Source organism: Acomys russatus, chromosome 10 (genome assembly GCF_903995435.1).
Source record: "Acomys russatus chromosome 10, mAcoRus1.1, whole genome shotgun sequence".
Classification (NCBI taxonomy): domain Eukaryota; kingdom Metazoa; phylum Chordata; class Mammalia; order Rodentia; family Muridae; genus Acomys; species Acomys russatus.
Genome location: NC_067146.1, coordinates 27,108,051 through 27,124,000, shown reverse-complemented (window position 1 = coordinate 27,124,000; position 15,950 = coordinate 27,108,051). Strand labels below are relative to the sequence as shown.

The 15,950-nt window shown below is 39.3% G+C and overlaps 1 pseudogene; it reads right to left on the bottom strand.

Moving 5' to 3' along the window:
* Positions 1-8,639: 8,639 nt before the first annotated feature.
* On the bottom strand, positions 8,640-9,516 carry LOC127194256 (60S ribosomal protein L7a-like; annotated as a pseudogene).
* Between the last annotated feature and the right edge of the window lie 6,434 nt (positions 9,517-15,950).

Below are 15,950 nucleotides of genomic sequence, written 5' to 3'. Positions count from 1 at the left end.
AGTAGGACTAATGTGGTTTATGTCTAGGCCACTAGAGGTGGTGAGGAGCCTTAAGGGGGAAGAAACTAGATTTAAAAAGAGAATGCTTAGAACATGTTTACTTTGGTCATTTTATATATAAGTGACCTTTATTACAGTAGCGCCCCCTCGTTCATTGATGACACATGCCAAGATCCTCACAGAAGCTGAAAGTACAACTGTTGCTGAGCCCTGTGTCTACTACGTTTATTCCCATTGGGCTACCGTGATAAGCTGGACAGCAGCACTTCACCTTGGCCAGGATGAGGTAGAGTGGTGTGAGATTTCATCACAGCCTTCAGAATGATGGGAAACGTCTCAGTTTTTTATTTCCAGGATGTTGCACTTAGTAATTTGAGAAGCTGGTTAGCTGTGGGCGATTGGAACATAACGCAAACTGTGCAGACTCTGTTTTGTTTTGTTTTGTTTTGTTTTAAGAAATTGAAGTAAAGGAGAAGGAAGGAGAAAGGAAGAGAAGGAAATGAATATATTTTTCTCACTGAACACTTTTCACACGACCACAGAACTCTGGTATCTACACCTTCTCTTCATGGCCTTTTGCTACTCAGATGCCCTTTCATGGAGGCCTACATTCACAGTTCTATCTCAGTGTCAAAAGCAAGGTGAGATACACACATACACACACACACACACACACACACACACACACACACACACACACACACACACACACACAAGCAACAACAAAAAACAAAAACAAAAAAACCCTAACACATACATGTAATGGATAACATGTTTTGGGGACACCAAAAAACTTAACACATACATGCAATGGATAGCATGTTACAGATTCTATCCTGTATTCTAAAGGCAAATGTAAACTAAGATTTGACTGTATATATGGGGTCTTGCAGAGTGTAACAACTGAAGTGTAAAGTATGAAGTAAAATAAAATCAGGGATTGTTTAATTTAAACCAGAGCCCAGTTTGGGAATTGGCATCGCATCTGTGGTTTTGTTCACCCTCCCACTTCTTTCCTCATCCTCTCATTAAACTGCATAGATTGTTTAAAAATTTTTCTATCTACTGGGATTTATGCTTTTTTCCCCCCTACCTTATATAGCCCAACTGGTCACAAGTTTGAGACCTCCCTGTAAGTAGGAAGTTCATTACATGGGATAGGTGTAGACAAGAGTAGGGCAACTTGAGCAATGGTTTGTTTTGTTTTTCTCTAAGTCACAAATTGCTTGAAGAGGCAACATTGATTTGACAAGTTCATTAGAAGTTTCAGCAAATACTTTTTTCGATTATAGAAGCTCAAATGGTCATTGAAACTTAGTTAAATAAAAACTAAGTGATTCATTTTAATTAATTAATTAGTTAATCAATTTGTATTATATAGCCTTGTTATGTCCCCTATCTGGCCTTGAACTCATGATCTTCCTAGCTAACCTTTCTAAGTGATATCATTAAATACTTGGGCTAGGACCCCTGGGTAAACAATAGCAGTAAAGACAGAATTTTAAACAGAAAACACATGATGTAAAGATGACAAATTGCTTCTTTTCCACGTACCAAAACATTTTGTAGCAGCAAGCCACTGCTAGCAATTTGAGGTATACTGTTCTATAATTTTATCCACATGACTAATTTTGGCTCTGCCCAGTGTTCATAGTTAACTTTCCTAGCATTCTCATGGGCTGATTTGTACAAAACATAGATCAGATTTACATGAAACCTTGGAATATAATACTTAACAGAAGGAATGATAAAGAAGACAAACCATTGAACCTTACTATGGCTTTATTTACTTGAACTGGCAGTTTACCATCTACAGAATATCTTGTTTGAAAAGATAATTCTAATTAATTAATACTTTATCTTTTCCTTGTTCAATTCTATCTCATTTTAAGCTTGAGGTCTGAATCATGTCATTTTCCTTGCATTCTCTTTAGATGCAGAGACATTGGAAAGATGGAAAAGTACAATAACACCAAAAGCAAGGTTCAAACCAAACCAAAAGAGCCTTAAAAGTTAGAAACATTTCTATGCTTCTGTGTTTACCAGTGGCCAACTAACATTTCAGTTTCTTCATCTATGTCAGGGGTGACTTTTGGTGTAAGTTTCCTCCTAGGAATATATATTTATATCAACCCTGCAGATCTTGTAACTGTAATTATCCTCCCCCCCCCCCAGTTTTCTTTTTTTTTTTTTATTATTATTAATTTATTCTTGTTACATCTCAATGTTTATCCCGTCCCTTGTATCCTCCCATTCTTCCCTCCCCCCATTTTCCCATTATTCCCCTCCCCTATGACTGTTCCTGAGGGGGATTACCTCCCCCTGTATATGCTCATAGGGTACCAAGTCTCTTCTTGGCAACCTGCTGTCCTTCCTCTGAGTGCCACCAGGTCTCCCTCTCCAGGGAACATGGTCAAATGTGAGGCACCAGAGTATGTGAGAAAGTCATATCCCACTCTCCACTCAACTGTGGAGAATGTTTCTGACCATTGGCTAGATCTGGGTAGGGGCTTAAAGTTTACCGCCTGTATTGTCCTTGGCTGGTGCCTTAGTTTGAGCGGGACCCCTGGGCCCAAATCTGCCTATCATAATGTTCTACTTGTAGGTTTCTAGGACCCTCTGGATCCTTCTACTTTGCTATTCTCCCATGCGTCTCTCATTTAGAGTCCCAATAGGATGTCCTCCCCTCTGTCCCAGTTTCCTGGTAAGTGAAGGCTTTCGTGGGACGTGCCCCTTGGGCTAGTATGCAGATATAAGTGAGTATATACCATTTGATTCTTTCTGCTTCTGGGTTAACTCACTCATTATGATCATTTCTAGCTCAATCCATTTATCCACAAATTTCGGGAATTCCTTGTTTTTAATAGCTGAGTAGTATTCCATAGTGTATATGTACCACAGTTTCTTTATCCATTCTTCTACTGATGGACACTTAGGCTGTTTCCATGTTCTGGCTATTATGAATAAGGCTGCTATGAACATGGTTGACAGTTTTCTTATTTCCATCTGAAACCATTCAAATACTTTTTATGCCAGTTTACTGCTATTTTAATAACTATTAAGATGTTTCAAATATTTCTAAGTAAGGATTTTTGTAATGTAGAAATTTCTTCTGGGCAGGTATTAGGTTTTGTTTCCTACTTATGCCACAGTTTTGAGTTGCTGTCTGGTTATATAATTGCTCACCACACCAGATGGTATTTTAAAAGTCAAGAAGTGAGAAAAAACAATGAAAGCCAGTAACTAGAAGAGAGGATTTGATGGCTATGTTGGGAAAATATCTGCAAACATTCTGGGAATGTTTAAGAACTTTAACATAACTTAGACACAAAATAGTGTCATCTCAAAAAGAAAAGGTGCCTAAATGATATAGTTAGGCAACTTTAGAAATGAAACATCAAATTTATCAGTGTTTTATTTTAAAGGGTTAAAGACGCAGAATAATTTTACAAAAGAGAATGGAAGTGTCTTCAGTGACAGCTCTGCATATTGACCTTAGAGTTCTGGGAACACTTGGCAACTTGAAGAAAACACACCTTAAAGGAAAATGTAACACAGAGTCAGAAAAAAATAATACTTGAGTCCCGCTCCTTATATAAAATGTTGCACATCACACTGTAAGTTCTGTAGTATGATCCCTCTGTCATGTTGCCTCATTTGGTGTTTCTTTCAGAGAATGTCTTCTTTTTTGTAGATGAAAGGTGAAAAATGTTACGTGATTGGACATGTCTTTCTCTACTTTGGAATATGCATTAATTCAACCACCCCACACATAATTAAAATGAATAAAAATAAAATATTTTAGCTGGGTGTTGGTGGTGCATACCTTTAATCCTAGCACCCAGGGAAGCAGAGGTAAGTAGGTCTTTGTGAGTTTGAGGATAACCTGCTCTACAGATTGAGTCCAGGACCAGAACAGCCAAGGCCACACAGAGAAAGTCTGTCTCAAAAAAACCAAAAGGAAAAGGCGGGAGGAGGGGGTGAGGGGGGCTGGGGGGAGAGTAAGCATTACTTTTCCTACATTTTTCCAGTTGACTGGCTGCTGTCTACATTAGTGGTGTTAGGATACATTGCTCCCTCTTTCTGAAATTTTTGGTGTTTTCATGATAGGTGAGGAAATTCTGCTTGTAGAGGTACTGAAGAAATGCTCATAATGCCAAGAACAGTGTTCTGTGTGCAGTATGGCTTTAGCATATAGTATTTATTGAGTTATTTAATTTAGTTTGTTACTAGGCATTGACCCATGGGGCCTTGTGTGCTACCCATGCTAGATAAACTGTTAGCCATGGAGCCTCTTTTCTCACTTCCTTCCCGTGGAACACTCTGGACTCACACTTGAGTATGATGTCCTCTCAACTTAGGCCTATGAATATCTGGATTACAAACCCGATCCATCAGCCTTGGTTATTAAGTCCAGACTTAGAAACGGCACGAATAAGATTGAAGAGTAAAGCAGCTGGTTATTGGGCATGACTGGAGAGGCCTGAGGAAACTGCTTAGTTTTTTTGATGACACAGAGTAAGGTACTTAGGTTTCCTATCTTGGGGTCATGCATATCTGGTGATTGAGTTTTAAATGCTATTTTAAAATGAAAATTATTTAGAGAAAACATTATGGTCTACTATTAGTATGTAATGTAAACCAAAAGAGAAGAGGAGAAGACAAGAAAAGCCAACAAAATCATTACTTCCAAATGGTTTTCTGCTGAACTTTCCTGAGAACAGATGATCATGGCTGCTGTTGGGAGCTTGAAAAGAAATGCTGCTTTTTTTACTTGGCTTTTGCGTTCATTTATTTAAAAAATCTAAGATCTTGGGGGCAAGCAAAGGGAAGAAAGAGTATGGGTTGACAGAAGACGCACTTCTCACGTATACTTACCACTGTTCTCCTGACTGTTGTGGACTCTGCAGACCAAAAGATGAACAGCAATGCCAGCAACAGCAGGAAGCCCTTCTCTCTCATTCTTCCAGCATGTTCCCTTCACAGGAGTGCACTATTTGCTCTAAGTTCACTATACATTCTCTTTTCCGTTCACCCCTGTCTCCAGTACAGGATCAAAGGTAGATTATGTGAAAACATGTTTGTAACCTTTATGAAACTTTACTGTTTGTTTGAATATGAGAAGCAGACAGAGGTAACAGCATCATCCCTTTATTATGTCTTTAAAATTATAGTTAGAGGACAGTTTTTGTGTTGTTATATGTCTTGTTACATTTACATATAACGTTACATACATTATATAGTTGTGGTGTTACTGAATAGATTCAGGATCCTATGTTTCAAGCAGTAGGATTGCATGTGGAATTGGTCTTATTTTTATGATTGTGGAACACATAGAATTAACATAACTCGCACAACAGTCCTTAAGCAGACAGTTCACTCTATTCTGTGCCTTCACATTATCTCAAGACCTTTTCTGCCTTTTCAGTCTAAAAGTCTATATCCATTGTGTTGAAACTCTCTATTTTTATTTGCATTTTCTCTAGTTCCTAATATTCCAAAATTTACTTTCCATTAACTCAGTTAAGTGGGAAATTGCAGTTAGAAGGTAGTTGTTGCATTGTTACACATCTTGTTACATAGACATACATTATACAGTTGTGAATTACCTAATGGATTCAGGATTCTTTGTTTCAAGCATATATTATGTGATTTTTAAAAAATTTACCTTTGCTGCTTCAGATGGCTGAAATCATAGATTTGCATTTTGTGAATTGCTTGTCTCACATGGAGTAATTGATATTCTGGAGGCTCATTCATTTATTATGTGTCTGAAATTTCTTCCTTTTAGATGTTGAATAATATTCCATTATATGCATTTACCACATTCATTTATTGATCAAGTTATCCATGGGCAGTTGAATTGCTTCCAACTGTTGACTATTGTAAATAATGCTGCAACAAATGTAGGTGTCTATGTGTCATTTTGAGAAAAAAAAATTGAGGTATAGCTTGAAATTATTGCATAATGTAGCAACTGTGTTAATTTTCGGAGTAACTGCCATACTGTTTTCCATGGCCGTTGCACCATTCTACATTCTTACCAACAGTGTATAAAGTTAAAGGTTCCCTAGTCCTTGCTAACAATTATTTTCTCTCTTTCTTTCTGCCTTTCTTTGTTTCTTTCCTCTTCCTTTTGCTGTTGTGATAGCATCTACAGTAATTAACTTTTAAAAGGCCACATTGAAAAAGGGGCCTTCTTTCTTTTACACATGTGTAAACTATAGTTCAAAGAAAAAGTGATTCCCTACAGGTTTTTAAAGCCCAAAATGAGGCACCTTTTCCCGTCACAGAGTATGTACAGCATATAAGAGAAACTATTAGAAACAGCAATCAAGAGAATCTTAAAATAAGACCAATCAAGTTTTAGAGGCATTGATAGGGAACGATTCTATTCCTTCATATTGTTTGGATACGTAAGAACAAGACTCTGTTGGTAATAATATTGTACAAAGCAGGAAATGAGTTTTTTCTTTAGATGACCTGTGGGAACAGTAAAGCTTGACCTTCATTAATATGCACACATTAGCAGTGTCTGATTTACATAGGTGTTAGCCCAGGTGTTTGGAAAAGCAGTCAAGAGAATAACCTCAGATCATTACAAAACCAGAGCTGTATCCTCTCTTTCTCTCTGAGGATCTTCAGATGAACATTAATTATAACAGCACCAATTTAGACAGGGCTGATTACATAATTTTGGCAAACCTGTCATTATCCATGAATATTTTATGAAAAACAGAAATGTATATAGTGTTTTTCATAGCTCATTTATTAAATGTGGAACAGAGGCTATACTCCTCATTTAATTGTCAGGTCAAACAATTATTCTTGGGGCATTACACCTATTTTAAATTTTGGCCGTGATGTGCCAGGTCTTCTTGAACTAAAAGCATACCTGATGGTCAGCTTCCTACCTTTCATTAATAAGGGAAACAAGATGCTGTGATAACATCGCCTGAAGCAGAGCTCTGCAGCCTTGGATGTCCTGTGGTTTCTTTGTGCTCCTCTTGTTTGCTCTATGAGCTACTTATAAGCATCCTGAGAAACCCCTCATCATGGAGAATTGGGCACTGGGAGAGCATCCTGCTGAGAAGACAGCAACACTAAGATTTGCATTTGTTCATATTCAGAGCTTCGTCACAGTATCATCTTAATTTTATGGAAGGGTGCATACTTCTGGAGAAAATAATGCTAAGCTAATCTTAGAAATGACTCATCGTTCAATGGATCCACACCTATTAGGCATGTCATAGGACTCATGCAGAATATTATCTTTACGACACAGGTGCACTCAAACATTGATGGATGTCAGGACTGTATGGGGGTGTATGGAAGCACACACTGCTGCTCAGGTCTGCTCCCATACCCTCGGATTCAGCAGCTATAGGGATGGGAACAGAAAGTAGGCTTAAACCATTCCCAAAGGCACCCATTTGGGTACAAACTCTGAAAATGGCTTACTGAGCTGACCTGGTGACACAGTTGTATTATTCTAGCTCCTTACAAGGTTGGAACAAGAGAATTAGAAGCTCAAGGTTTATCTAGGCTACAGAATGAGTTCCAGACCAGCCTGAGCAACTTAGTAAAACTGTTGAAAATATAAATCAAAATAAGGCTTGTCTAGGTTCGATCCCTGGACAGACAGACACACAACAGAGACAAAGAGCAAGAGATGAGAGATGGAAAGAGAGAGAGTGAGTGAGAGAGAGAGAGAGAGAGAGAGAGAGAGAGAGAGAGAGAGAGAGAGAGAGAGAGATCCTGAGTACAAGGAAACTATATATGACTTTTTGGTGACTTTTAAAATAATAAAGGAAAGAAAGAATTGATATAGTTTTATATGATTTTTAAAAGTGAGACTTTTCCATTACTGACTTTTGGATGGGATTTCCCTCGATCGTTTGACTATCAAAGTGATTTAATGTAAGAAGGGATGGCTGCTCCTCTTTGTGTGGCTGTGCATGTGAACAGGGAAAAGTGACTTACAGTACTCGGTAAGGATGGTCATGAGCCAAAAGAAACAATCCCCGATAGCAGGAATGGCTAAGAGGAAGCAGAAGGTGGGCCAGGCTTCTGCATTTGTTTTTCTGATAGTCTCAATAAATATTGACAATGAAAAACCATTTACTAGCACTACTGTTCTCATTAAAAGAGAGTGGCCATGCACTTTTATCTTTATTGTTCATGATGATAATGGGCATGCAGAGAGACAAGGACTCCCGGTGGTCTCTGACAGTGTAAATCTTACTGCAAGAGCTGAGATGAGTACAAATCAGTACAGGGCAGTAGCTCAGAGTTGTTGGTTAGCTTGTCTTAAATTTCGCTTAGTTTTCAACAGTGCGCCTCCTTACTGGAATAGCATCTTGCTGTGTAGCTCAGGATGGCCTTAAACTCTTGTTCTTCTTCCCTCCCCTTCCCGTGTGCTGAGACTGCGATGTATGACACCATGCTATTTTTCTTAAATGCAATTTAATCTCTTTGGATTTAAAGGAGTTATTTACATTTTAAAATTTCTCTAATTAATGTAATTCTGAACAATTGTACTTAAGAGTGATAAAACACTACAACAGATATTTTCAAATCTTTCTCAATGGATAGAAAAATCCTTACTTGTATATAATCAATATTAACATCATAGTTCATTCTTTTTTCTTTTTTTTTATAATTTCGTAATTATATTTATGTACAGAAAACTTAGCAGTGTACATTTAGCCCAGCTTAGTGGCGAGTTCTTTAGCCTTTGCCTTTTCCAGCTTAGCAATACGAGCCACAGATTTAGGACCCAGGACGTTGCCTCCCCAGTGGCGACGGATCTCATCATATCTGTCGTTATAATTGGTCCTGTTAGCTTCCACCAGCTTAGCCAGAGCACCCTTGTCTTCCGAGTTAACCTGTGTGAAGGAAATAGTGGTGCAAGTCTTCCTGTGGACCAGCCGCCCCAGCCAGGCCTTTCCCTTGATGATGCAGTAGGGGACCCCCATCTTTCGACACAGGGCAGGCAGGAAGACCACCAGCTCAATGGGGTCCACGTCATGGGCAATCACCACCAGCTGAGCCTTCTTCTCCACCAAGGTAGTGACTGTATTGACCCCTGCTCGAAGGACAGGTGATCTCTTAGTCGGGACGTCCCCTTTCCCAGCGGCTTTCTTCTCCGCTCGGGCCAGCAGCCTCATCTTCTTCTCCTGCTTTGTCTCTGGCCTGTGCTTGTGTGCGAGCTTAAGCAACTGGGTAGCTGTCTGCCGGTCCAGGGCCTGGGTGAACTGGTTAATGGCGGGAGGTACCTTGAGCCGCTAGTAGAGGATGGCCCTCTGCCGCTGCAGTCTGATATAGCGGGGCCATTTGACGAAGCGAGTGAGATCTCTTTTGGGCTGGATGTCCTGCCCGATGCCGAAGTTCTTGGGCCGCTTCTCAAACAGAGGGTTGACCACCTTCTTGGCCTCCTGTTTCTTCACCACGGCGGGGGCCAGGGCCACCTTCTTCCCCTTGGCTTTCTTTCCCTTGGGCATCTTGCTGGGCTGGAGGAGACTCATTATTTTTTCACATGTAATGTTTCCTTAAATTGCCTATAATGAAGTCTATTGTACATTCTATTTAAATTACTACCAAAAAGAAAGAAAAGAAAAACTGAATGTGAAATAGAGCCGTAAAGGAATTTCAAAGAATTTAAATTTGTTCGTTTTTGCGTAGGCGAGTCCATGCTATGAATAAGGGAATGGCTACAGATTTGTTCTGGTATAACTCAATTTTAAGATACAATTGTCATCACTGTTCAGTTTTCCTCTTGGTGTCATAGAATATTAGGCTCAATCCTCTTCCTGCTGAATAACCCTTTACCTACGGTGTCAATATAAGACAGTGGGGACTTTGGTTGGCTCTGAAATCAAGCTTTTGTGGTTTAAATCTTGGCTCTACCAGTAATTCGATTTAACCCTGAGGCATACTTATTCTTTTTAACCCTGTAAGTGATAGGTTCCCAGTAGGTGGACTTGCATTGATGGGAAGGCCAGAAACCCAGAATAAATTGATTATGGATCCAGATCAATCTATAAGGTTCCAGAGATGATGACCATACTCTGGAAAAAAAAAAAAAAAAACAGTTGGAGTTTAAATAACAGAAGTGTGGTTCAAATACAGATCAAGTTTGAGTTAGCTTAAGCCCAAATACACTTCTTCAGAAAGTTAGCCTCAAACTGTTTTGCTACTTTGAAAATTCCTTGGAGTGAGCACCCTCAGCAGCCCGTTCATCCATCTAGGTAGCAAGTTTCTCAAATGAGCTTTGGTTTCTACCTTAGCTTACTGGACTTAGTGAAGTTTTTAATTTATTGAGGTATTTTGAAATCACCTGTGTGCTCTTTACTCAATGAACCATTGGAAATGAATGACCCAGCTGATATTTAATCACCAAACAAACAAGCATAGTTGTTCTAGTTTGGGCAGCTTTTGCATGTTAGAGCCTTAAAACACATGGAAAGTAACTGTAGCTTTGAGAAAGGACTGGGCTTGTAGTGTGAATGGTGAGGAAGTCAGGTTACAAGGATATTTAAAGGAAAATCTTATTGGTTTATTTACTTTTAATGGCATCTATTTGTTTTTAATGCATATGCACATTTTGCTTGCATGTATGTACACTATAGATGCACATGGTGCCTACAGAGGCCAGAAGAGGGTGTGGGATGCCCTGGGTCTGAAGTTACAGAAAGTTATGAGTCACCATTTGAGTGCTGAGAACTAAATCCAGCTCTTCTACCAGAGCAATGCATATTCTTAATTACTTAGCATCTCTCCAACCTCCTTGTTTATTTTTATATTGAAGAATAAAAACTAAAATGCCAGTCTAAATTATCAGAGGAAGCTTAACTTATGTCCTAATTAAAAACATCTAGGTTAGAGTTTGCATATGATTGTGCTAATTTGGGGGGGATTTAAGATACATAGAGAAATAAACCAAAGCTGTTGAAGGATTAACTTGACTAGCAAAATTATAAAAGAAAACAACAGGGCATCCATCCCTTCTCACTTTATTTTGTATCATGCTCATAAAAAGGGTTAATGTGACAAAACCATCAAGTATCAAGTGCCTCTAAAAATCTTATTTTTTAAGGATTTTTTGAGTGGCTTTAGCTACATGAACTTCATGAAAGCCTACAACTTTAAAAGATGTATAACTTAACTGATAACCATAGTATCTCATAGCTTCTTCTAAGAAAATGGCAAATACACGTCAATTATAGAGTAGAGGCATTGCCTAACAGTTAGGAGCCAGAATGTGTAGGCTCGAATCCAGGTTGTTGCTAACTATTATACATTCAATCCTAGGTCAGTCAGTCACATAACTCCAGCCTTCAACTTCCCTGGAATCCTTAGTTTTAATTGTCAACTCCCTGGAAGGGAGTCTCAATGAAGGGTTGCCTAGATCAGGTTGGCCTGTGTGCATGCCAGTGTTGTCATGCTTATGTTAACTGACGTGAGAAGATGCAGTCCACTGTGGGTGGCTGCATTCCCTAGGCAGAGGGATATCATATTATAGAGATCAGGGGCTGGAGAGACAGCTCAAATGGTTATGAACACCTGCTGCTTTTATACAGGATTGAAATTTGGTTCCCAGCTCACGGCCACCTTAACTCCAGCTCCGGGGAGATCCAGTGCCATCTTCTGGGCTCTACAGGCACCCACGTGCACCTGCACATACATGCACACAGACTTACCCATGCACACGTGTGAAGAAAATAGCAGAATAAATCCTTTTCCGAAAAGTGAAAAGGTAGCCGGGCACTAACAAACATGGGTGTGTTCATTTCTCTCTGCTCTTAACTGGGGGTGTAGCTACCTGCTTTGAGCTCCTGCCACTGTGCCTCCCCTGCTATGAGGACCTACAAACTGGAACTCTACGTGGAAATAAATCCTTTTGTCCCCTGGAAAAAAAAAAGAAAGAAAGAAAAGAAAAGAAATTGGCAAACACATTAAAATAATGTACAAGATAAAAGCTAAAGCCAATTGAAAAGGAGAGTTTTGGTTTTGTTTTTATGCTTTTTAGTGGTTTTATGTCTTTGTAAATATGGGGACTCTAGTAATCACTCTGCTCTGTTTCTTTCTTGCTATTATAAAAGACTGACCAAAACCAATGTAGGGTACAAAGAGCTTACTTCTGCTTACAAGGTGCAGTCCACCATGAAGGGAAGCCAAAGCAGGAATGCAGGGCAGGGACCTGGAGACAGGAACGGAAGTAGAGACTAAAGAGGAATGCTGTTTACTGTTTTGCTCTCCCTGGCTTGCTCAGCTTGCTGAATTATAGAGGACAACCTGCCCACAGGTGGCACCACCACAGTATTCTGGGCTCTCCTACATCAATTGTTAATCAAAAAAAATGTCCCAGTAGACTTGTCTGCAAGCCAATCTGATACAAAAATACATGTGGATTTTCAACCCCAGAATGACTGACAATTTATGGAGATTGCCCTGTTCAATGTAGGAAGCTGAGCAGCAGCAGCCTATAGCCTACTTTTATGGCTACCTTAAATGTCTCCAGATATATTCCAATAACCTAGTGAGGTAAAATAGTCTTTTGTTGGGATCCAATCTTGGATCTAGACCAAGACTGAGGGGTCCTTTTGTCCATAACATCAAAAATATATTTAGATTCCATTCACTTTATTAATGCTTCCATTTTCTTTGTTTCAGCCATAATCCCTTCTTACCTGTGTTCTATGACAAATTCCTAACTAAACTTCTGAGATCTTCCCACCTCATACTTTTTATCTTTTAAGTCTTTTCCCAATCTAGCATCCAGGATGATGCATTCAAAACATGTAATTTGTGTCACTAATCTGTTCACAACCTTCCTATGACTCCTCATTTCCTTTGAAATAAAATGGCCTTTAAGCTGAGTGCACAATGACAGCATACCAGACCCTCTATATTTTATCCCCACTTCGGTCTGAAATGGGGATCAGAGAAGGACCCACAAGCATGTGGACCAACAAATTGCCTCTGAGAATGCTCAGAACTTTCTGGAAGCGATTGTTAAACTCGTTTTCAGAACCAGTATAGACTAACAAACAAATTGCACTAGTTATCTATAGACAAGTTTCTCTTAAATAGTCAGTCTCCCAGTCAGATTGGCAAGCTGCTCGTTACATCACACACAGCTGTTATCTCTACTGTAAATTAAGTTCTAAGTTGTAAGGATGAAGGTTTTACTAAGAGTTTATTTAAAATAACACAGCAGGCTCTAGATGCAAATCCATGTGTTCTAAAAATTGTTTTTCTACAATTGTAAGTAATCTGGCACCTCTACTTCCAGATCCCGGGACTCAGCAGGATATGTCATCACTAGCCACAGAGATGATGCGACACATTCCCACTGTCACCACAAGCCGCATGTCCTCTCTGTGTGCATGTGCTACATCCCCTTATAAAAGGACTTGCTCCCTTCTCCCACTCCCTTCCCCTCCACCCTCACCCAGAGGCAGTCTCTGTATCTCTTCCCTTAATGAACCTCCCATGTGAGAGCTGTGGCATGGTGTGACTTTCTGGCTTCCAGGGCAGAGTTCTGCCTCATAGGTCTTAACAACAATAATCTCAGTAAAAGCAGACACTTCACAGAAAGTTATGCTGAGATAATTTTTATGTAGATTTGTGTAGTGTACAGAGCTGCTTCATGCACGCTTTTCTGTAATAGTCAAGATTATTTTCTCAAGTGCTTCAGCAACTTGGCACTTTAAAATAACACAATTTCATAACTTAAAAGCACACTTTGGGGATATTAGAAGCAGACTTAAAAAGATTAAGTGACTGGGAAATCATTACTAGAACTAAGAAACTTCCTTCCCCAGGATCACCAGGTTATAAAATCCTGTGAATATGAAAAGCATAAAGGACAGCTAAAGGTGGCAAAGATACAAAAAGTTGTCACCTTCTAAAACAAAAAAAAAAATGTTAGCAATCTGTTAGAATACAAAAATGGCGGTGGCCCCTCTCACAACTTGAAAGATCACACGTAGCTCTGCTACTCAGCTTCTGTCTCTCCATATGGGAAATATATAAGTAACTGGATAATTTTCAATCAGAAGAAAGCATGCATCCTAAAAGAATAAGCTGTTGGAAGACACATAAAGATGCGAGAAATGTTTTAAATGGAAATGCAGATATGAAAATACATAGTCAATTTCTTTCTTAGCTGTGTGTAATAGGGTGAAATTAAGCAAAAGCAAACTGGAAAACAAAATTTCCCAGAGAACATTTTGATGACAAATGGAAATATCTTATTGCATAGCAAGAGCTCTGGAACAGAACAGAATATGAAAGTAAACTAAGAATATCCAGAAAAGCTTCCCAAGGGCACAGCATTTCCAACAAGATTGTTCCCTGTTCTTCCTGGCATATCACACACTCCTATTTTTTGCAGGAGTTTGTGAAATGTCATTATTTTTTTTCCTTTACTCTCTGTTTCTTGGACATCACACTTCTCTTGGGAGATGATATATGATAAGCTGACAGCGCATGTTGGCAATCCACCCTTAATGTTAATCTCCCACTAGAAATTGAGCTGATTTACCTCCCCGTCCCGCCCGCCCCCCCCCAGGCTTTGGCTGGGGAAACCATTTTTGCAGCCATGGAAAATAATGCCATGTTTCACAGACAGTTGCAGAAGTAAACTTCCTCCAATAACATTCTAGAAACTAGATTATTAAATTTTAAAAAATGTAATGTAATAAGAGGCATGGCCCAGAAATACATTTGTTAAATGCATTCATTAATAAAAACAAAATTTCCCTCACCCCAGAGACTTCATAAATGGTGGTATGGTCTCCGTCTAGCCCGCCAAAGTTATTTAATTCACAATGCAGTTGAAACAATGTTCTATAAATCAGATACATTATGGGGTAAGAGGGCCTTTGGGGAGACTGAGTTTGGAGGCAGTGAAAGGAATAGCCTGGGAATCTGATTGCTACTATATAAATTGTTTTGGAGACAATTGAAAATCAAGTTAGACTCAGGATGCCAAGACCTTAATTACAAGGTGCTCTAGGAAACTGGGAGATTGGGATGGAAAAAAAGGAAAGACTTGAACATGGAATTTTCTTGCCAGTCTGTCAGCGACAAGAGGTATTTACAAACTCATTTTTTTAAACAATCAGTCTGGTGAGGGTGAAGAGGTTCTTTTCTCTCAGCACCAGAAAGTTACCAAGAGGGAGAGTGTGAATCCCTCTCAACTCTCCCAGAAAACCCTGGGAGATGTAGGCCCACAGCACACTGCAGAGCTCATGGAATTCTGCATGTTTTGTAGGCATGGCAGACTGTGCTTTGTTCATAGCTATCTTTTCAAGGATGTTTCAAAGAGAAGAGATTTGGAAGATAAATTGTTTCCCTCTGAGAAGTAGGTAGGGGTGCTGATAGTCCTTGAAAATAGAGACAGAGTGTCCATGGAAGCTGTGGAAGGGCACCCACACTCAGCTACTCTCCTGGGGAGAGGGACTCTGAGTTCAAATACAAATGCCCTCCTAGTGCTACTGTTCTGAGCAGTAAACTGTCTTTTGTCAGACTAGCTTGTTAACATGCATTAGCTTACTGCTTTTTAACGAAGGCAGCCCATTTTGATTCCAATTGTGATCTAGGCTTATAGTAAATGTAACACACCTATTCCTTTATGGACAATAGTTTGCTCACTTAAATCATTTGGCATAAGTAACAAGATTTTTGTGAAAAGAAAAACCATCATTAAAAAAAAGTTGATTGGGAAGAATAAAAGACCTCAACAACAACAATACAAACCCAAGTAAAATGGAGGATTGTTCTGAATAGGCATGTCTCCAAAGGGCTACAAACGGCCAACAAATATAGGGAAGAAGAGCCTATTGACTCTAACTACCAAAGAATTGCTCATTAAAACTTCAAGGTCAACTCTGTCCCCAGTTAGAATGTCTATTATCAACAAAATAAAAAAGTAAATGCCA